We start from the raw sequence: 23,606 nt of genomic DNA on the forward strand, positions 1-23,606 counted from the left end.
ACTCCCTCACCATCTTGCCATCCTTGCATCTTGACCATCCATCCCTACACCTTGGCCTATAAATAGAAGCCTCTCCATTCATAAACATCATCCACTTTTGAAGCAAACTTATAATGCTATTTTGAGAGCCTAAAAACTACCAAAATACTATTATAATGCTGAAACACCTCCATACCTTCTTTTTTGAATCATTCATCCACACTCATATTTGATTATCACTTATCCATTTGGAGCTTGAGCACATCATGAGCATACATCCGTTATCCATCAGGGACATAGCTTCATCATCATGATAAGCACTTGAGGAGTTTACCATATTTGGTCTACTTTCCTCAATTTTGTCTTCTTTGGTCCTATCTTAAGTCTTTATTTTTTTCTAGTATTGAGAATGATTTTTATAGATTAGTGTTCATTTTAATCTACTAAAATAGGTGATACACATATAACTCATCTTCACTCATGAAGATTGATGAGCAATAACAATCAATAAATACATACATCTCATAGAGCATGCCATCACATTACCATGATTGAGTTTATAAAGATCGAATTCAAGACATCATCATGACATCACAATCAAAACCCTTGAGCCTCTGGTAGATGTCTTATAACTGGTCAACACTAGTCAACCCAAAACCCAAAACAAGAAGCATAGAGAAGACACAATGTAAGCACATGTTTTGGTTTGCTAAAATTTCATAGTTGAATTGAGTATGGAGGTTTCTATTTCTGTTTGCATGTATACTTCAAGTATATAAGATTAATAATTTGACCTACAAGTCAACTCGTTTATTCCCTCGATAACATTATCCTTCCATTATTTAAAATTACATTCTAAGAATAACTTAAGGGTAAATATTTACTCATTAAACTAATATTTACTCATTAAACTAATTTTCATTAACCCTTAATTAAATCATTCGCTTTATTTGCTAAGATCCATGTTACTAACTGAATAACTCTTCCTTAATGTTACTTCAGCTTTTCAACATAAACAAAGGAACATTATTCGTTTAAATATAAGAAAGCTAGTTACTAGTCTTCGAATAAGAAGATTATAACTTTATTAAAATGATCAATTAAATCAATCAATTAACATAGATACACAATCCATGACTTTTATCATTCTAATAATACTTAATTAAAACTTAATTTAAATATTACTAAAACTTAAGTCTCTTGATTAAATCATCACTAACAACCATTAAAATATCTAAAGTCTTTATTCAAGTCATTAGAGAAAAACTTATCAACTTCAATGTAAATACTTAAAGAATTGATATTAGCATATCAATTAAAACTCTATTAGATAACTTAATTATTAATTGAATCTAATTAACTCTAATTACATAACCATACCAACAACCCAAAGAATATTAGCTGATTAATAACTAACTATAATTTAAAAGTCAACTATAATCCAATTCTCCAATATTAATAGTTCAATAATGACTTGTTATTATTTAATAGCAAGTTATATTGGAAATCTTATTAATAATATATAATGACCACATTCGTCACTCTTTCAATGAATACTAATATTTCTTTAACAAATTCATATTATCGATAATCATTTCTATTAAGACTCTATCACAAAATTTAATTATTAATATCATAGTTATAATAACAACTCAATGAATATCAATTAAAAATCAACTATACTCCAAATCCAAAAATTAATATCTTTTACAAAACTTCAATCATTAAACAATCTCCACTAGATTAACTCTAATCGGATTAATTGATAACTATTTAAACCATTTATACTATTATTTATTAATAGTTTGTTAGACCCAACAAACATTAATAAATAATAAACTCATCAAAACTATAGATAATTGATCTTAAAGAAACCTTATAGAACTTTATTGGTTAATATTTAACTAACTCTTAGCACAATTAAGGTGTACCAATAATCTATTTAATAATACAAAACGTATTATTAATAACATAATAACTCAAATCGTAGCAATGTTATAACAATGACTCCTTGTCAAATAAATCTTAATCCAATATCATTAAAGTCTCTTAATTTAAATCACCATAATATAAATTAACATCTCTTAATTATTTAATACGTATATTAAATAATATTTAATATACATTAAATAATATTTATGAAAAGTCAACCATTAGATTCAATTTTCTAATTGTTCTAATAATATTTTGTTTATATAAACGTTATTTTCAAACGTCCCCCATTAAATAGTAAATTTTGACATGAGAATTTATCAATTAATTCCATAAACATCTTTTCTTCATAATCCAAATCAATTAATTAAATCTATATAGTTAGATTGTAATATTACAAAATAATTCATTAGTATAAAAGATGATCCTTTAATTCAAATCATTTATCAAATTATGATAATTATTAATTACTAATAACATATATACATACTTACATATATATATATATATATATATATATATATATATACATACATACATACATACATACATACATACATACATACATACATACATACATAAATATATATATATATATATATATATATATAAAATTATTAATATTAATGATAAATATTTTAAAATGTTTTAAGAAATTTGAAATGGAAAAATTTGATTTCATCACCATTGAATCGCATACAGCATAACACACACATATATATAAACACCGCCATCGACACGTGGTACCTTGCGATTGCAGGGCCTGCGGCGATAGCGGTACTGTGTACCCTATGTCGTCGCAGTACCTACAATAGCAGGTACCCACAGTGTCAATGAGTATGGGGGTGTGGGTTCCATCCCCCCCCAAACTTATGCAATATGAATTTTTTTTTTTATTGTAACGTTTTAAAAACGTTTGTCATCACTGCGATTTGGATTTTTTCAAATGTATATTTTTCGCAGCGACTTTAACATGCGGTTCATTATATATATATATGTATATATATGTTTATATTTATTTTTAAATGTATATATGTATATATATGCAGAGATTTATTAAGCATTACAACATAACACACACAGATATATATATATATATATATATATATATATATGCAGATCTGGATAAACATGTCTTTATCTACACAAATTTAAAATAAAGGCTTTCAATTTAAAAGATTTCCAAATTTACCCAATAATTCCTCTAATGGAGTTGGCTATAAATTAAAAAACCCTTTTTAAATCTATTTCTCAATTCGATTCTAATTCGTACCCAAACTTGATTTAGAACTAATTTCTTTCTTAAATTGAAGCTAGGGTTTTCTATTGTTTTCTTCACATTCAAAATTAACATATATATCTAGATTCTAATTTCAAGATTGAAGATTCAATCACAGAGAATATTCAGACATGATGAAGACAGGAAGAGAAAGAGTGCAAATAGATTATGCAAAAATCATGAGTGCACCTCGACACTGATGCTAATTTGCCATGCCTCTGAAGTCCATAGAAAAATCCCTTCATTCTTCAACATTCGCAATTCCTCCAAGATCCAAGCCAACCAAAACATCCAAGTGACTAGAAGTGCTTGTAGAAGCATATGAGCATGTAGAAGCATATGAGCTTCTCAAATGCATGTAAGCTTTGAAGCTTGTCCAAACACACTAGGAAAGCCTCTATTTAAAGGCCTCTAAGATGCATCTAGAATGTCTCTAGAAACAACCAGAAGGTGTTGACAACTAAGCATGAGCCTTCTCCAACCTTCTAGATGAGTCATAAGGTTGTAGACACCATGTGCTTAATTTGTGCGCCAACTCCTGTGTTGTTGACAACACGTGCATACTTAGAGTGCAAACTCTTGTGTTGTCTACATGACAACTCCCGAGAATTTGCAAACTCCTATGTAAGCAAATATTAAAATAATGCACATTAATTAATTTAATATTCACTTTACTCTTTCCAATTTAATTTATTAATTTTTTAAATCTCATGCACTCACTTTAATAACTCCACTTGTTTTATCTTAATATATTTATATTTTAATCACATGTACACATCATGCAATCTAGAATCTTTTAATAATTTTAATAACTTTTCTACTTTTAAATTCATTTTCGAAACTTAATTCCTAAAATATTTATTAACTTAAATAAATATTATCACATTCCAACTTTAAAATTATAAATTTTATCTTCAAATTTAATTATTTTATTTAATTAATTTCACCATTAATTAAATAAAATAAATATTAGAATATCATATTAATTTTCCATTAAATTAAACCATTAATTAAATCTTCTAATTAGGCTTAATTAATAGAAAATACTCCAAAGACTCACAAGGTAAAATACGAAAATCCATCATAATCAAAATAGATACAAAATCAAACCAAGGGTTAATATCATGAATTACGTCATCCGACGGATTCAGAGGGTACTCAACTCAGATACTTGTCTTAATTTTCAATTAGAACAAATGGCTTAAAGGGTTGGAATTTGGACTTGAAAATTTATCTCCCCTCTCTTACCATTGAGATAATGTGATAGGGTACGCTCATGTTGGCAATTCAGGGAAGTTGATACCCGGTACCTGCAACTTGCATAAAATCCATGCATGTACATGCACAATATCTACTAAGCTAAACAGGCAATGGCAAGAAGTGGTGCATCGTGTATATCCTACCTAGCAGGTGACTACGACTCCCTTCCTTAACCACATCAGAAATGCCATACATAATAACAAACATGCACACCATACACATGCAAGTATTGGGTAAGTATCCATAATAAAACACATGTGATAATAAACCATCTAACTAATCATCATTAATAACTGCAAACACTACAATAATCATCATGCATACATGAAATACAAAGTACCGAGTAATCTCATCATATAATAAACTGAATCCATCACACAATATCTAATAGTCTTAAAACAATGCTACTAACCATCAACACAAAACTAGTCTAACAGAGTTCATCAATGATAACAAAAATGCGACCTAGGGGTAGGCACTAAAAATTCTCTTGTCCATTTAAATCATTATTGAATTTTTGGACTATTTGTGCTAACTGGTTCAAAATTGGTTGAGAAGTATCAACCTCTATATTTAATGCCTTTGCAAGGATATTCTTTGTATCTTCTATTATTTGGAATTCCTTGTTCCTTTCTTCTCTTAGCCTTTGCATTTTGGCTTTCTTTTGACAAATTTCTCCAAAAACATGCATATAATCAGGATTGAGATTTGAGATATCCCAATTTGGAATTACAACCTCCTCATCAAAATCTATGTCTTCTTCCTTCTCTTTTCCTTTACTCAAAAATCTTGTACTCGGTTGAGACTTGGTCTCAACTATCTTTGCACTTGTTAATTGCATGCTAGAAATGGAAACAAGTATAAAAATAGTAGGACTAGCTATAGATACTATACTTACTGTGGATATGCCTATAGTAAAAATCCCTAGATTTACCAAAAATGATGTAGAGGAAAGTGCTAGATGCTCGATAGATGAAGTGGTTGTCACTTCAGTCAATGAAGTACTAATTTGGATGGGTGTAGAAATTGATTGAGTGCTTGTGTCAACTATGTTTGTCACAATCAATCCTACTGAAGCTTTCTCCAGGCTTGATGTTTTCAATGCTTTACTTGGAGAATAAGGAAGTGAGGCTATGACTACTATAAAAATTTTCATTGGGTCAGTCTCCTTAGTATCTTGTACATCTAGAAAATTTTCCTCAGTAGCTTCCTACCCCTGTTCCTCTTCATTATCATCTAAATTGTCATAATGAGTAACTTCCTCATATTAGTTTCCTCATCTTTTTCTTGTTCATCATCACCTCTTTGTCATTAACATTGATAAAAAAATCACTCAGCTTGTGAAGAAGATAAATTTTCTTCCATGCATTTGTAGCATTCCTTACCACATGTTCAATGTCATTCAACAATATAAGACAAGTGTTGAATCTCAAAGTAAGCTTTTCTTCATTTTTCTTTAGAGATCCTTTACCTCCTTGTCATCTAAACTCAGCATGAGTTACCTCAGGGTATGATCATATATGTCTAATGTAGTTTTTATGGAAATCTCCCGTCTTGGCTTGGTCTTTTCCATTAGATCACTCGAAAGCTACTGAGCAAGCTAGTTTGGGGAATACTTCCATTCACCCATTTTAGTCATTAACACATCTTCTATTTTATTTTTCTCTTTTGCAGTTCCAGTCTCATACTTTAGTGCCTTGAAATTTGGAATGCTTGATCCTAATTCAATACCTTTCAATCTTTCCTCAAAAGTAGGTGGAGGCCTCTTGAAGATTACATCTTCTCCTTCTTTATCCATTTTCTTCCTAGATGACCTTTTTGTAAACACAACAATAGATGTCTTGACAAGCTTGGTAATAATTACTTTACCTTTCTTCTTTAGTGGCTCTTCATCCTTTGACTTCTCTTCATCTTCTACTTCTTCATCCTCAATATCATCTTCTTTTCCTTCAGTCAATATAAGAATGGAACTAGTTTTTAGTTTGGCAATTCTCTTCTTTCCTTTGTTGACTGCCTGAGGGAGTTTGATTTCAAGTTCTATTCTAGGCTTTGCCTCGTTATAAGTGCCAATGTATGAAAATTTAGGGTTAATAGGCTCATTAAATAGTGCCTCAATAATGTCCTTGGTTTCATGTATATTTACCTCATAACCAAGAGGTTTTACCCATACTATCCTTGGTCTAACTACTTAAATGTAACCTTTGTCACTATCAACCATGAAACAAACATTATCTTTGTAATCATCAACTAGTTTCTTAGGAATCTTAAAATTTTTATTCATATTCTCTTTGAATGCATCAAAATAATTGTCCATAATACTTCATAGTTCTCTCCCATTTTAGCTATATACACATTAATCTGATAAAGAATAGGTACATCCTTTCTCCAAACCACTATACCTTTAGATGGGAAGAACTTTTGAACATATAAAAATAAACAAGGCAAAAGTGAACTAAACTTATATGGATTGTTCTTGGAAGTTCTTATACTCTCCATGTTCTTGTTGAACTAGTTCAACATCAACTCAGCAAGGTCAAGTGATAGGTTATTCTTGACCACTTTGTATGCTAAATCCATTGCTTCACATGACATGCTGCTCAATCTACTCGAGTTGTAGATCTTGTGAGTGATGAAATGTATCATAAACTTGAGTTCCATGTTAGTAATATAACTGATCTTTATTCCCCTTCCATCCCACTTAGCAAGGGTTTGCTTCTCCAGTTTAACCCAACTTAGGGTTTTGGTCATATTTACTTTTGTCAACATGGGAAGACTAGTGATCTTATGGATCATCTTCTTGGTTATCAAAATAGGTTGTTCCAACCATAGTTAACCATTGTGCACACAACTAAGAATATATCTTATCCATTTTATTTGAAATTCCCATGGCATATGTAGAATGTGAGTGAAACCTTTAGTTTCAAGATGTTGATGTTCTGGTTTTAGCACACCATTAATGCATAGTTCTTTCAACGATTCATCCATCTCTAATGTTCTAATAGCTTGAATAGAACATTTAAAATGAAAATGGATATCATTGATTAACAATACCTTTGGTGGAATTTATAACTATGCTCCACTTAGATCTAGGGTTTCAACAACAACAAAGCTCAACTTAAAATCTAGTACCTTCCACTCCACGCCTCAAACTAACATGTCTGGACCTTTCTTTGATTTGCTGCTAGTGGATTCCATCTTCACTTAGTAGGGTGTGAGAGAGTATTGAACTCTTTAATAATAATTTTCTCAAATCAATTGAATGCTCTATAGATTTCCTTGAATAGATAGCTCTTAAAAATTTGTCAGTGAGAAATGACTTTGATTTCACCATTTTTCATCAAATTTTTCCATAAATGCCTAGTATAATTGTTCCCTCAAATAGATTTTCATCCACTTCACTTGCATTGGATGCTTGATAGAGTTTTCCTTGACTTGGTAAGCACATCAAAAATATAGTAGCTCTTGACCTTGCTTGGCAAGGTCTTACAACCCAACTTTTCTTGGTAAGGTTTGCAACCTAACCATGCTGGGTAATTATTGCATCTTTTACTCGGTGATCCCTTTGCATCTTGAATGTTGATATGGATCTTTCATTCTACTAACTAAAACTAATGTGAGATATCTTCTTTAGAATCCTATTTCTAGTTCTCCTTATGAGAGATCAAGTGGAAATGGTGGAGTCACCCAATTCTTGAGTGACATTGTTATCATTGTTCAAACTTGTATTCTCAGAAGATTTTGGAACCCATTTCTATCTCATCTAGTTTATGATGTTATCAACTTTTTCTTGCTTTTCATCTTCAATTCTTCTAGTATTCATATAGTTCTTGGCAAGATGACCAAGTTCTATACAAATGAAACATCTTTTGGTAGTGTCTCTTGTCCTCATGTGATGTTTCACACAATTCATTACAATGTGTCCAAATTCTCCACAGTAATGACATCTGCACCAAGTATTATAGTTCTAACCAAATATATTTTTCACAATATGTTCTATTGGGTTCAATATCTTAATTTTTTATTTTGAGGATTTGTGCCTATTCTTCTTACATTTATGACATTTTCCTTCAAACTTAGGTTTCTCTTTGTATTAATTTTCCCTATGACCATGCTGATTGCAATTGCAGCACTTTCCATTGATTTTACTTTGTCCATTGCTCCAACATTTATTTGATGTATGGCCTATCTTACCAAAGTGATTGCAAATAGGTATTTGATTCTTTTGAGCTCCTTGCTTGGATGATTCATCTTCTTTTGTATATCAAATTCCTTCTTTTCCCTTTTGTATGTAATAGCTTTGCTCATTTAATTGATTCATGTCTGCTTGAGATTTCATCATTCTATCATTGGTTTACCTTTCAGTGTTTAGATCATTCTACAATCTTTCATTTTTTGATCTTAGATTCATGATTTCTTCATTTGCATTCGTGAGCTAATCAATGAAGTCTATCTACTGAAGGGATATGTGTTGAATTTCATTATTCTTTCATTGTATCTATTCTTTTATCTTATTTTTCTCTTCCATGAATTCACACAATTTTATTAACTAAATTTCTTGATCTCTTCTTAGTTTTCTTACTTCTTCTTGAAGAGTACCATTCTTTTCAAATAATTATTTGATTGATTCATCAACTTAATCTAAATTGCTTGAATGGATGTCTTCAATTCTTTCTTCAATGTAGAGTTGATCATTCATTTGGACTACAAGATCTTTGTAGAAGTTTTGAAAACCAACTTCATAGTTTGCCAAGACCACCTACATGCAAATAACCTGCTGAAGAGAAACTAGAAAATGAAAGGTAGGACTTGGAGAATCTCAATGGTGTGAGAGAAAATATATTTCATAATGAGAAATGAGATTGCTATACAAAAATAAAATAGGAGAGTCTATTTATAAAAGCCTCCAAGATGCTTCTAGAAAGAGCTAGAAAGAGCTAGGAGATAAGCATGACAACTAATCATACGTCCAAGATAAGTGGATTATCCTCCATGTAGATGAGAGGATAGGTATGACAAGGTAGATGCAAAATCCTATGTTGTGAACAAGACAACACGTAAGAGTACGCTTACTCCTAGATGGAAAAATAATAAATAAATACATTTATCCTAATTACACTTAGATAAAGTGTAAATAATAATAATTTACAGTAACACACCCTTAAGTGCAACATAGGCAAAGGCACTTAAGCTCACAATAGCTATGATGAAATGAATAATGGGTCCCAACAACTAGGCCAAGAAAGGTACTCATGTACAAATGCAAAGAAATGCAACCTTTGAAAATGGGGGAAGAGGGAAAACCTCATCAGAAAAACCATCCCCCCAAAAAGGTAAGTATGAACATGCTAAAAAAACATGAAGGAAGGAAGGCCTCAATAAGACCCCCCAAGGATAACTTCCGTAACCCCAAGCATAGACCAAAACTAAAGATAACGTGGGAATGCAAAAGGTTTGATGAAGATGTCAGCAACCTGTGTGTTAGTGGGAATGTACTCCAAAGAGATAACACCATCCTAGATTAGCTGACAGATGAAGTGCATATGTAGCTCAATATGTTTAGTGTGCTAATGCTCCACTGAGTTGTAGGAAATATGAATAGCACTCTAATTATTGCACCACAAAATAGTGAGATGATAAAGAGGAAAACCAAACTTAGTCATCAATTGCTAAAGCCATAAAATCTCTTGACAAACAAGCATTGCTGCCCTATACTCAACCTCTGTAGATGAAAGTGCATGAGCATGCTACTTCTTACATGACTAGGTGATAGGACTAGAGCTAAGACAGATAACAAAGCCAGAAGTAGACTTCCAATCATCAACATCACTGACCCAATCTGAGTCAGTGTAGCTAACAATGTGAGGAGTCCTTGATGTGTAATGAATGTCATACATAAATGTGCCCTAAATGTATCTCAAAATGTGCTTGGCAGCTTGCCAATGAATCTCATGACACTCCTAGGAAAATTGAGAGACAAGGCCAATTGCAAAGGAGAGATCAGGATGAGTGTGCATTAGGTACAAGCTACCAACCAACTACCGATACAAAGTGGCATCTAATAAAGGAAAAGAGAAGGAGGTAGACAAGGTGACACCTAACTGAAAAGGTGTTGGAGTAGGCTTGCAATCAAGCATGTCAAGGTGTCAAAGCATGTCAAGAGCATACTTCTGCTAATAAACAAAGATCCAACTAGAGGACTGAACAATCTAGAGACCAAGAAAATAGTGAAGCAGGCCAAGATCAGTCATCTCAAACTGGTCCATCAAAGCATAGTGAACACCCTAAATCATAGAGGATGAGCTACTTGTGAGGATAAGATCATCAACATATAGGACAAGGATCAAAGCCTCAGCTCTAAGATGCTGAATGTACACTATAGGATATGAATGACTGTAGGTGAAGCCTATAGAAAGTAGAAAGGAGTCCATCTTCTCATACCAAGCTTAAGGGGCCTATTTGAGACCATATAATGAGTGTCAAAGTCTAAAAACCAAGAAGGAATCTTGCACAAATATTGAAGGCTACTTTATGTAAATTTCGTTAGTGAGATCACAGTGCAAGAATGTACTCTTCACATCCATTTGAAAAATGGGCCATCCTTTTGAAGCTAAAAGGGATAAGACAAGGTGAATAGATTTCATCTTGGTGACAAAGGAAAATGTGTTGGTGTAGTCAACACCCTAAACTTGTGAAAAAAACTTCACAACAAGATGATCCTTGTGCTTATGAATCAAATCATTAGTATGATGTATCCATTTGCATTGCACTAGCTTTGTTCCCTTAGGAAGAGGACAAATATCCCAAGTATGATTCTTCATCAAAGAAGAATACTCCACCTTCATGGCACGGTCCCACTTTGAATGTCCTATCACTATTGCAAATGTCTAAAGATCATCACAAATAGCATGACTAAGAAGACTAGAACCCACAGTGTGAGATTGGGTGCAACAGGAAGTGGAAGGGTCACCAACTAGAGATCTTGCAACCTCAACTATAGCCCAAGCCCATTTAGGAATCTATGGAGGATCATATGGTGGAGGTAAATGGGGATTACCAAGATCATCATCCTCATCATCTAGAAAAGATACTAGAAAAGATGAGGGAGTAGTGGTAAGTGAAGTAGGTATAGGAGGTTGGGTATCCACTACAGGAAGGATCTCATCAAATTGGACATCTCATCAAAATAGGACCTCTATGGAATCAAGATTAAATGATCTATAAGCCTTAACATCTTGGTAGTAGCCAACAAAAATGAGGGGTCAGCTCTTTTGCTCCATTGCTCTCCTTTAAGCATCAGGTACAAATGCCCATGCTACACTACCAAAAATGCAGAATGAAGATACATCAGGCTTGACATGAGAATAAGCCTCCTTTGGAGTCATAGGTCAAACTACTTTGTGAGGCATCTGATTCTGAATATAGTTGGCATAATTGACTACCTCTACCCAAAAGGATGAATCCATGGACCTGGACTAAATCATACAATTAGCCATCTCCTGAAGTGTTTTGTTCTTTCTCTTTGCCACACCATTCTACTGAGGGGTGTAGGTCACTAAAAATTGATGCCCAAGACCATGTTTAGTGAAAAAATCCTTAAAGGCTTAGTTCATGTACTCCCCCCATCATCTATGTGTATCCTTTAAATAGAAAGACCAAACTACTTCTCTACAAATGTCTTGAAGACTTGAAATGAATGAAAGACATCTAACTTGTACTTCAAAAAGTACACCCATGTGCATTTGGAGAAGTCATTAATAAATGTAAGGACATATTTGGCACTAGAAAAAGGAGTGGGGAATGACATGAGGTCACTATGAATTAATTCCAAAGGTGCCAAAACACAAGTGGCTTGTCCATGTGGAAAAGAATCCCCTATATTGCTTGCCAAGTGCATAACCTTGACAAACACCATCTATACAAGAAATCTAGGGAAGCCCAAGAAAAAGTTCTTGTGTGCTCATCTACTAAAGATATCTATAATTGACATGGCCAAAATACTCATGCCAAAGTCTACTTACTAAATCTGCATTGTAACAAGATAGGAACTTGTGTCATTAGAAGACTCAAATCCATCAAATCTATAAAGGTGATATGTAGAGTCAACACTCCCAATAGCCCAAAATCATCTCAAAATCATGTAAGTCCCAAACAACCACATCGTGTGGTGAGAACTCAACTATCTCACTAGAACCAAAGTGAAAAATCTGATAAATGGACAATAGGTTCATCAAAATATCAGGGACAAAAAGAACATCCTGAAGAGAACCCCTGGCTAGTGCAACATAACTAGAACCCATAATGGAAAGATGTGATGAGTTACCAACAATAATTTGTGAGGTGGAATAAGGAGTAAGTGAGGTGACCAACTTCAGAGTGTTTGTCATATGGTGAGAGGTGTTAGAATCAAGAATCTGGGTAGGCCTAGAAGTCATAGCTTGAGCAATAAGAGCATGACCTTTCCCTGTAGGGGGGATGATGACTTAGGAGCTAAAATGTGATTCTCCTACATGGCTTCCTCTAAACCCTCCAAATGTTTCCAACACCTAGAAATAAGATGTCCATCCTTACCACAAAAATTTTAGGTCTTAACTAATTTTTCTTAGCCTTGGAGGTAGACTTAGTAGACTTTGAAGAATCTTTACCCTTGGGAGGGTTAGGTAGAGGTTTAAGATCAATTTTTGGTGTCTTTCTTTGGTTTGGATTTATGCTTTGATTTCCCCTTAGAAGACCAAGTAACCAATGCTTGGTTGGAAGAGCTAGAGGCATCCACCTATTGGATCTTTGCCTATTCCCATGTCAATCGATCACAAAATGTCTCTAAAGAAGACATCTAATATTTGTTACCCAAGGCATCCATAGTGGAAGAGAAGATCTGATACTATCCTCACAACTTTGAGAGTGTAAAAAAAATACACTCATCATCTATTTTGTTTTTCCCACATCCCTGCAAAATAGTATGTAGAGATTTGAACTTTATCAAGAAGTCTTAAATGGTGGGGAGGCTAGCTGGTGTCAAAGAAGTCAACTCTACATCAAGTTGTAGTGCCTGAAACTCATTCACTATGCCAAAAAAGTTTTAGAACTTGGTCCAAATAGCCCAAGGAGTGGTCAAACCATCCAAATCAAATAGTAGACTATCCAAGATGTTTAGTGCAATCAATCCCATGGTTTCATCCTTTTTTTTTTTTGTGTTGAAGAACCTTAAAAGGGCACTACAAGATAGGTTGGTTCTCCTTCAGACATAACCATAAGCCTTGTGACATAAGAAGCCTAGTCATTTGTGCTTTCCAAGTGTGATAGTTGTGTGGTGTGAGCTAGGTCACAGAAGGGTTCGACATTGAGAGAAGAAGAGAGAAGTAGAAGGGTCTATTCTAAAGTAAATTATAGAAAAGAAAACTCTCCCCCCCATAATGTATAAATATATCCCTCAAATACCAAAGAAACAACTATTGAAAGCATAAAAACTAAGAAAAGAACCAAGATTCTGGATGTAGAGAGGAATATGAGGGCTCTACTTTAATGCCAAAAATAGGAGCTCAAATGGACTCAAACTAAAATAAATCTAACATCATTGTCTTTGTCTCAGAACCAACTTTCTTATGCTTCTTTTGGATTGAAAAAAGACCTCTGTATGCTCAAGTTATGGCCAAAAAACTAACTACTGCTCCAAAATCAAGCTCTCTAGAAAATTACAGTTAGTGGAAACAATTTGAAGACCATACGACCATCAACTACCCATTGTCATAAAAAAATCTAGTTTCCATAAAATGACATCAGTAGTCAAAAAGTGATGTCACCCTACCATAAAATAATGTTAGTAGGGGGCCAAGAAGATGATGTCAACAAAATATGAAGTGATGTCAGTAGTCAGTTTGATGACATCACTTATCATGGAGTGACAACAACCACCATGGAACAATTAGCGATGGCTAAGCGATGGACTAGGTGGAGGTTGTAGCTAGGCTGGGAGGAGGTGGTGACTGGGCTGAGTGGGGCATTGACAGTGGCTGAGCGGTGGGTTACACCATGGCTCTACACCAATACTAGAGGTGTTGGAGCTAGGTGTGGGTGGTACCCCAGTGGCAGTGAGGTGGTCACTGGGTAGAGCAGCCTAGACGATTGAAAATTTAAATTTTAAAATTTTTTTCATCCATACAGCCCTCCAGGGGCCAAATTTTTTTCTAGAAACTACAATGGCCAAAAATAAAAAATTATATATGAATTTTGACTATATCAGGCCTTTTGAGCATGATGGTAGTGTCCTTTTTTTCCTGAACTGCCCCAAAAAAGCCCTTCCTCTCGATTGAAGAAATGACCTCAAATAAGATAGGGTTTGTGTCTCTACATTGTGGCTTCAAAAATCTTCAAACTAGGAAGTAGCAGGGACACTCTGATACAATGTAGAAGTTGTGAAAACCAACTTGACAGTTTGCCAATACCACCTGCATGCAAATAACCTACTGAAGAGAAACCAGAAAAGGAAAGGTAGGACTTGGAGAATCTCAATGGTGTGAGAGAAAGAATATTTCACAATGAAAAATGAGATTGCTATACAAAAATACACTAGGAGAGCCTATTTATAAAGGCCTCTAGGATGATTTTAGAAAGAGCTAGGAGATAGGCATGACAACTAAGCATACATCCATGAGAAGTGGATTATCATCAATGTGGATGAGAGGATAAGTATGACAAGGTAGGTGCAAACTCATGTGTTGTCAACAAGACAACACGTAAGAGTGCACTTACTCCTCGATGGAAAACTAATAAGTAAATACATTTATCCTAAGTAAACTTAAGTAAAGCATAAATAATAGTAATTTACACTAACAATCTTTTCTTCTTTTCAGGGATTGAGAGAGTTTTTCTTTTGCTTTCTTGAGTTTTCCAATAGATAATTCCAAGTCTAGCTTCTCATTATCAATAGCCTTGTCAAGTCTGAATACCTCCATAGCCTTTGATCTTTACTTAAGCTGTTAAACTTCTTTTCTGAGAATCACAAAGCTCTGATACCAATTGTTGAAAATATTATGATAGGTTAAGTTACTTAGAGGGGAGGGGTGAATTAATAACTAATAGAATTTAATCCTTAATAGTAATTAATCCTTCATGTGTATTCTAATCTAATTGTATATATGAAAAACTAAAAATATTAAAACATTCATAACACATTGACAAACAATTTGGTGACCCAAAAACCTTCCAAATAGAAAGTAAAATTGGGGTGGGGATGATACCCACAAGATTAAATATTGTAGTATAAAGTTGGCCTATTAAGGCTTTCAATGATCACTTTTGATGATCTACCTTGTTAGGAGTAATAAGGAATGCTAGGTCCACCTTGCAAAAGGATTTATAAACATACAATGAAGTATGCACTCAATAAAGATATTTACATAAGACTGCTAAGTCTATCTTGTGAAAGGATTTGACTGATACACCTATTAGGATGAAATAATGGATAATCACTAATCTTCAACTTGGTTTGATGAATAATATTCCTTTGAGCATAGAAATCACCTTGCTGTGATAGATAAATCTTTGTTGCTCCTTATACTTCTGTAGCCTTTGTAATTTTCTCTTCTGCTCTTCTCTACTTATTACATTACTTCCATATCATCATGTTGGATGTAATACAATATGTTACATATATACCATTCCAATTTACAAATTACAAAGTTTGCCACAATACAAGTTTACAAAAAAGTCACAAAGTCAACCCAACTACAGGAACTCGAGTTTTGAAGATTGACTCGATGAGGTTTTGATACTCATCATCCACTGTCAATGCTCAACATCATCATGCACTCAGTAGACATAGAAGCTTCATCCATAGTGATCACTTCTAAGTAGTCTTGAACTTGGTCTGCATTGGTGAATTGGTGAATTCTATGAAAATTGACATTTAAATTGAATCACTTGATTTATACTACATAGCTCAGTCAATGCTATCACTACAAGCTTGGTATAAACTAAGTCACTTGGTTAACACTGAGCAGCTTGGTTAACACTAGACTCACATCACATCAACTAACAACTCAGAGCATTGATAAAATTGTCATACATCGAAATGCTTGGCTTATACTACTAATCAACACCTTGGTAGTAACTGTTCGACACAAACTAAATACTGCCCCTTGAACTTGGTAGCAATTGTAGAACTCAATAGATACTAAAATGCTTGGTTAACACTGTTCACTATACAATGTGCTTAGTAGATACTTACAATCTGAATAATTGTATGTCACTAATAACAAATGTGACTATAATGTCAATAGGATGCTATTGTTACAATATATATTTTACTGATATAACTAAGAGGGGTGGGGGGGTGAATCAGTTATCCAACTAATATCACTATTAACAATCTTAAACAATCTTAATCATATGAGTAATGTAGACTGAAACCACAATAAGATACTCATACATGATAACACTAGATATGTTAACTAGGGAAACCCTTGATCAGAGGTAAAACCCTAGTGGGGATAGTACCCACAAGATGATGTACTAATATAAATATTCCTTGTTAGAGGATAGACCCTGTTAGGATTCTATTACAATATTTAGTACATGTGAATCCCTATTAGGAGACTTTAAATCCCTATTATGAGATTCCAACCCTATTAGGAGTTGTGCCAACCCTATTAGGAGTTGTGGAAGACAACTAGACCCATTGCCCAAACAACTGGAATGGAAAGACCAATGAACCCACTGTCCAAATGATCTCTATATTATTCCTTATAGAATAATAGAATTGAAATGTACTTCCTTCCTCTATCTCTATCCTATCAACCAAACCTTTACTCCTTTAGATATTGTAACCAGATCTCAAATCTCACATCCAATAATCCCTTGGATTGCTTACATGCATTCATTAAGTACTCTACTCCTTTTCACACTCCACACTTCTTACAAAAATAGATATAGACATCATACATGTGATCCCTCCTTACAATCAACAAAAAATTCTTTCTATTATACCATATCTTCATAATAATTCCTTGAGTTAGTTTTGAGGCTTTATTACAATAAGATAGTTAATTGAATTACAATTACAATAGCATTTGCAGCTCATTGTCTATACAAAATGTTACACATACAATACTAAGGCTTACACACTTGCTGAAATCATCATTTGACTATCCTTTATCACTTCCTAACTATGCATCACTTCAATACATCTCAAATGTAAGATAAACATCAATCATCAAGAAATGCTTTTCCAATACTCTATCTTTGTACTACTCTCTGTAAGTTAGGTACAAATTCTGTACACCATCAACTTAGACTCCACATACTTAGCCACATCGTCATGACACTGTGCTATAAATATCCATTACTTTGCATGATCAGATAATCAAACCATTTTCTGTACCATCAAGATCTCTATTTTCTACTTTGCTAATCTTTATAGAAATAATGCTATGCTAACATTAGCGATAAACAAATTCATTAATGCAACATAACAATACTCTCCAATGCTCAAGATACTTCCCCGATGTAGTATCATCAACATTTATGCTAACAACTATGGAGACAATCTATGAAGGAGATAAGAATGTTCTAAGATCCAAATCTAAAAGTCTCAAAGGAAATTTTGATGACATGAGAATGCAAGGTGAGGCTATGGTCCAATGTTACACAAGAATCAAATATGTTGTCAATGCTATTAGAGGAGAAAATGGTGTTATTAAAGACGAGACTGTGATCAACAAAGTATTGAGAAGCCTATTGTATATCTATGCTAGTAGAGTCTTTTACATACAAGAACTATGGTGTGTTCCTAGTAGTAATCTAACCCTTGAGTGACTGATGGGTAGATACACTGCTTTTGAACTCTCCAATTTTGATAATTTCAAAATTGAAAATGTTAAATATGCTTTCAAAGCTAAACTGTCACTGAAATAACTTGAAGAGAAAAAGAAAAAGGTCAAGCGTGTTTCTAGTGACAATGATACAAATAAAGATGATGTAGAAGATCTTGAAGCATTAATAGCAAGGATATTTCATAGAGGAAAAGGGAAATACAAAGGTAAGTTACCTATCATGTGTTTCAATTATAATGAGGTTGGTCATATTGCTGCTAGGTGTCCAGAGAAGAAGAACAATAGAAGTGGAGATAAATACAAAGGTAAAAGAGATGAGAACAACAAAGATTATAAAGACAAAGGAAATGAGTCTTTATACATTACTAAAGAGGAAACAAAAGATTTATTTGATGACCATGATGATGAAGTTATGTGTGTAGCTATGAAAGATAATTCTGATGAAGATGAGGCCATTGTATTGATATCTTATGTGAATAAAAGTGGTAGATGGATCATTGACAATGGAAGTTCACATCACATGATTGGAAATAAAAGTAAGTTCATTACCCTTGATCACTACAATGAAAATAGTGTCAGATTTGGTAATGATGCACCCTATCTGATAAAAGGTAAAGGATCAATCAAACAAATAGAAAAGATCAAATGTGAAAATGCTTACTATGTAGGAGGACTTAACTATAACTTTTTGAGTGTGTTACAATTGAATAGTTTAGGTTGTAAAGTTGAATTTGATAACAAGAAAGAAAAGATCTATGACACTAATGGAAAACTAATTAGAAACAAAGATCAAACTAAAGGTAATATATTTTATCTTGACATGAATGATGCTACTTGTCTTGTTGTTGAATTTGATGATGTGTGACTATGGAACAAGAGGTTATGTCATGTTAACTTTGATAACTTAGTCAATATTAGTAAAATGAAAAGAGTCAAAGGTTTTCCAAAACTGAAGAAACTAGATAATGTGATTTGCAAACAATGTCAGTTAGGAAAGATGACAAAATCTAGTTTTAAAAGTAAGACTCACTCAAAGGAAATTCTAGAATTAGTTCATATTGATTTGTGTGTACCAATTGATGTGCAAAGATACAAAGGTGATAAGTACATTATCCTATTTGTTGATGATTTGATGGGTACACAACCAAAGAATAGAATGGACACAACAAAAAAGGGGAAATTATATTAACTAAGAAAATAAGCTAGTACAAACAATATAGAGAAAATAAACTTCAAAACATGCCCTAAGGGCTTACAATAGCATAAATCTGGAGATAATTTCTCCTGTCAGTACCTCCTCTCAAACTCCACTCTGAACTGCCTTTTACAATGCCAAGAATCTCCTTAAATAGACCCTGGAGGGTTAAGGACTAGGAATACATTCTATAAGGTGGTAGTAGGTACCCACCGACCAAATAGAAGGCTCCAGAAGCTGTGTTAGAAGTCGGCGCAAATCTAGAAGGATCTAGAAATGGTAACCGAACCTCCGGGAGGCATAACTTTTGAATTGTAGTTCTGATTGATGAACCATTTACATTTCTAGAAAGCTCTTGAAGCACTCTATAGCCCTATGGACAACTTTTCTTGTCCCCCATTTTTTGGCCCCTTTTGAGGTCATTTAATGCCCCTAACTTGACTTTGAAGCATTCTTAGGAGGTCTCCAAAACTTGAAAAATTGCAATAACTTTCAAACCGTGGGGCATTTTGATTTGATTCTTTTTCTAGAATGTTCTAAATCACAATTACATTCATCTGGCCAATTCACACCTTCTAGTTTACCAAAATGATGGCCCAATTACATGCTCCTATTTTTTTGGGATTTTTTAGCACACTAATAGTGGAACTGTGAGAGCTGGAACCTTTATTTGACCCAAATGGGTGTCCAAAAATGAAAACACATGAAACAAAAACTAAGTCTAAGTACATTTTTTTTTGGGTGACACAGGATTGCCCTTATACCTCTGGATGCTCCTACATCAGACACCTAGGGTAGATTGAAAAGTGACCCTATCAATTTATGAATGGTAGAGGATATCCCAAATGGGAAACCTCAGCTGCTGAAATCCAAGTTGAGTCCTCGATCGGTCGTCCTTTTCATTTGACCAAATACTCTTCATACTACCTATTTCTGGTACTCCTACCCACATGATGATCTAGAATGTCTTCTATCTCCTCCTTCTTAGAAGCAAGAATTGGACATGGCTTTAACACCAGCTCCTCATCTGCACCATCATCATGATACTCTATTAAATCTACAATGTTAAAAATGGGAGAAATGTGAATACCATCTGGCAGCTCCACCTCATATGCATTTCCTGAGTCATGTTTCTTTAAAATTTTGCAGGGGCCAAATTTCTTCATTTTCAGCTTCTTGTAAGTACCGGCTAGAAATCTTTCTTTTCGTAAGTGCACCATGACTAGATCCCCTACTTGGAATTTATCATGTCTTCTCCTTTGATCAGCCCTAGCTTTATACTCTTGATTCATCTTGCTAATGTGTGCCTGAACCTCCTCATGTAGATGCTTGATATGTTCAGCAAATTCTTTCGCTTCAGCACTTGTCCTCTCCCCTTGCTCTATCTTCCTCAATTCTGGTGCAGTCCTTAGGCTATTCCCATATATAATTTGGAATGGTGATTTTCCAGTACTCTTATTTATAGAGTTATTGTAAGCAAACTCTGCTTATGTTAGAATCAAATCCCATCCCTTGGGCTTATCCCCAACTAAACATCTTAGCAAATTGCCCAAACTTCTGTTTACCACTTCTGTTTGGCCGTCAGTTTGTGGGTGATGCGTGGAACTGAATTTCAAGTCTGTTCTCAACTTTTTCCACAATGTCCTCCAGAAATACCCCACAAATTTAGTATCTCTATCAGAAACTATACTCTTTGGGAGATGATGTAGTCTCACCACCTCTCTGAAGAACAAGTCTGCAATATGGACAACATCATGAGTTTTGTGGCATGGAATGAAATGTGCCATTTTGGAGAACCTATCAACCACCATAAATACTGATTCATTACCCCTTTGTGTCCTTGGCAATCCAAGAACAAAATCAATACTTATGTCCTCCCATGGCTTTGATGGAACAGGCAATGGCTGATATAGTCCAGTATTGTGGCTAAATCCCTTGGCAACTTGACAAACCTGGAAACTCTGTACAAACTTCTTCACATCCTATGAATTCTGAGGCCAAAAATAATGTTCTCTAAGAATGGAAATGATCTTATCTCAACCAAAGTGTCCTGCCATCCCTCCACTGTGTTTCTCCTTAATCAGATTTTAACTCATGGAACTCCTTGGAATGCACAATTGACTACCCTTGAACAACATGCCATCTTGAATCAGATAGTCTAACCACTTGGTTCTATCTAAAACAATAGGCTCTTTACAAGCTTTCCATGCTTTAGCAAAATCAAGATCCTCAGGGTACAAATTCTTGAGTTCATCAAACCCAACTACTTCAACCTGCATTATTGTAAGCAACAACTGTCTCCTACTTAGTGCATCTACAACCCTATTAGATTTTCCACTTCTATGCTTCAACACAAATGTATAGCTTTGCAAGAACTCTACCCACTTCATATGCCTCTGATTCAATTTACCTTGGCTATTTAGGTACTGTAATGCCTGATGATCAGTATACAAAACAAATTCCTTTGGCAATAAATAATGCCTCCATTTCTTTAAGGCCTGAACTATTGCATAGAACTCTTGATCATAAATAGAATACTTCTTCTTTGCATCATTCAATTTTTCACTAAAATATGCAATAGGCTTACCTTCTTGGCTTAATATAGCCCCAATAGTGCTGCCACTAGCATCACAATCCACCTAGAACACTTTCCTAAAATTTGGAAGTGCCAACACAGGCTGTTCTGTCACCTTCTTCTTCAGCAATTCAAAACTTCTCGCAACTGCTACAGTCCATTTGAACTCTTTTCTATCTCCTCTTATTGTATCAGTTAGGGGTACACATATGCAACTAAAATTCTTAATAAACTTCCTGTAAAAACTAACCATACCATGAAATGATCTTACCTTAGTAGCAAATCTTGGAGTAGGCCATTCCAAGATGGCTTTTACCTTCTCTGGATCCATTTTGAGACCTTCAGGTGATATAACAAACCCCCAATAGACTAACTCCCTTTTTGCAAACATACACTTCTTCAAATTAATTAATAGTTTCTCTTCCCTTAGCCTTTCAAGGACACTATGAATATGCAATAAATATTCTTCCAGAGTCTTGCTGAAAATTAAAATATCATCCAAATAGACAATAACAAATTTTCCCAAGAACTTCTTAAGTACCTCATTCATGAGCCACATGAAGGTGCTTGGGGCGTTTGTTAATCCAAAGGGGATGAATAACCACTCATAAAGAACCTCCTTGGTCTTGAAGGCTATTTTCCACTCATCTCCTTCTGCAATCTGTATCTGATGATAGCCACTCTTGAGATTTATCTTTGTGAAGTATTGAGCTCCACTCAAGTAGTCTATAAGATCATCCATCCTTGGCAAAGGAAACTGGTACTTGATGGTTATCCTATTTATAGCTCGAGAATTTGTACACATCCTCCACTCTCCATCCTTCTTTGGTGCGAGTACTATAGGTACTGCACATGGACTCAGGCTCTCTCGAATCAAGCCCTTCCTCAACAGCTCCTGAACCTGTCTATTTAGATCCTCTTTTTCAGTAGGAGTCATCATGTGAGTAGCCTTGTTAGGAAAACTAGCTCTTGGAATAATATCTATCTGATGACTGATTTTCCTTACTGGTGGCAATCCATCTGGAACATTATCAGAGATAATATCTCCAAACTCACCTAGTAAGTCTAAAACTTCAAGTGGTATTTCACTACTACCTTCTTTATCTTTCCTAGGAATCAAAGCATAGCACATATGCTGATGTTTCATGCCATCTAAAAACTTCCCTCCATCAACAAGACAAATCCTAGCACTGCTACATACCTTTTCACCTTCCTTTTTCATGGGCTTCAATTTGTGGCAAACTCCATCTTTTTTCAGAGAGTATGTGTTTGCATGCCCATCATGTACTACACGTCTATCAAACTGCCATGGTCTACTCAACAATAGATGGCAAACATCCATCGAAATAACATCACAGAGAACTTCATCATGGTAACTCCCAATTTTGAATTTCACTAAACATTGTTCACTTACCAGGACCTTATGATCATCTTTTACCCAAGCAATTCGATAGGGCTAGGGATGTTTCTCCCTCTTGAGCTTTAGCTTAGAGACCATCTCTTCTGATACCAAGTTATCAGTGCTACTGCCATCAATGATCACATCACAACATTTATCCT

The sequence above is a fragment of the Cupressus sempervirens genome, chromosome 5, assembly GCF_028749045.1.
Source record: "Cupressus sempervirens isolate cs-2001-9-10 chromosome 5, ASM2874904v1, whole genome shotgun sequence".
Taxonomy (NCBI): domain Eukaryota; kingdom Viridiplantae; phylum Streptophyta; class Pinopsida; order Cupressales; family Cupressaceae; genus Cupressus; species Cupressus sempervirens.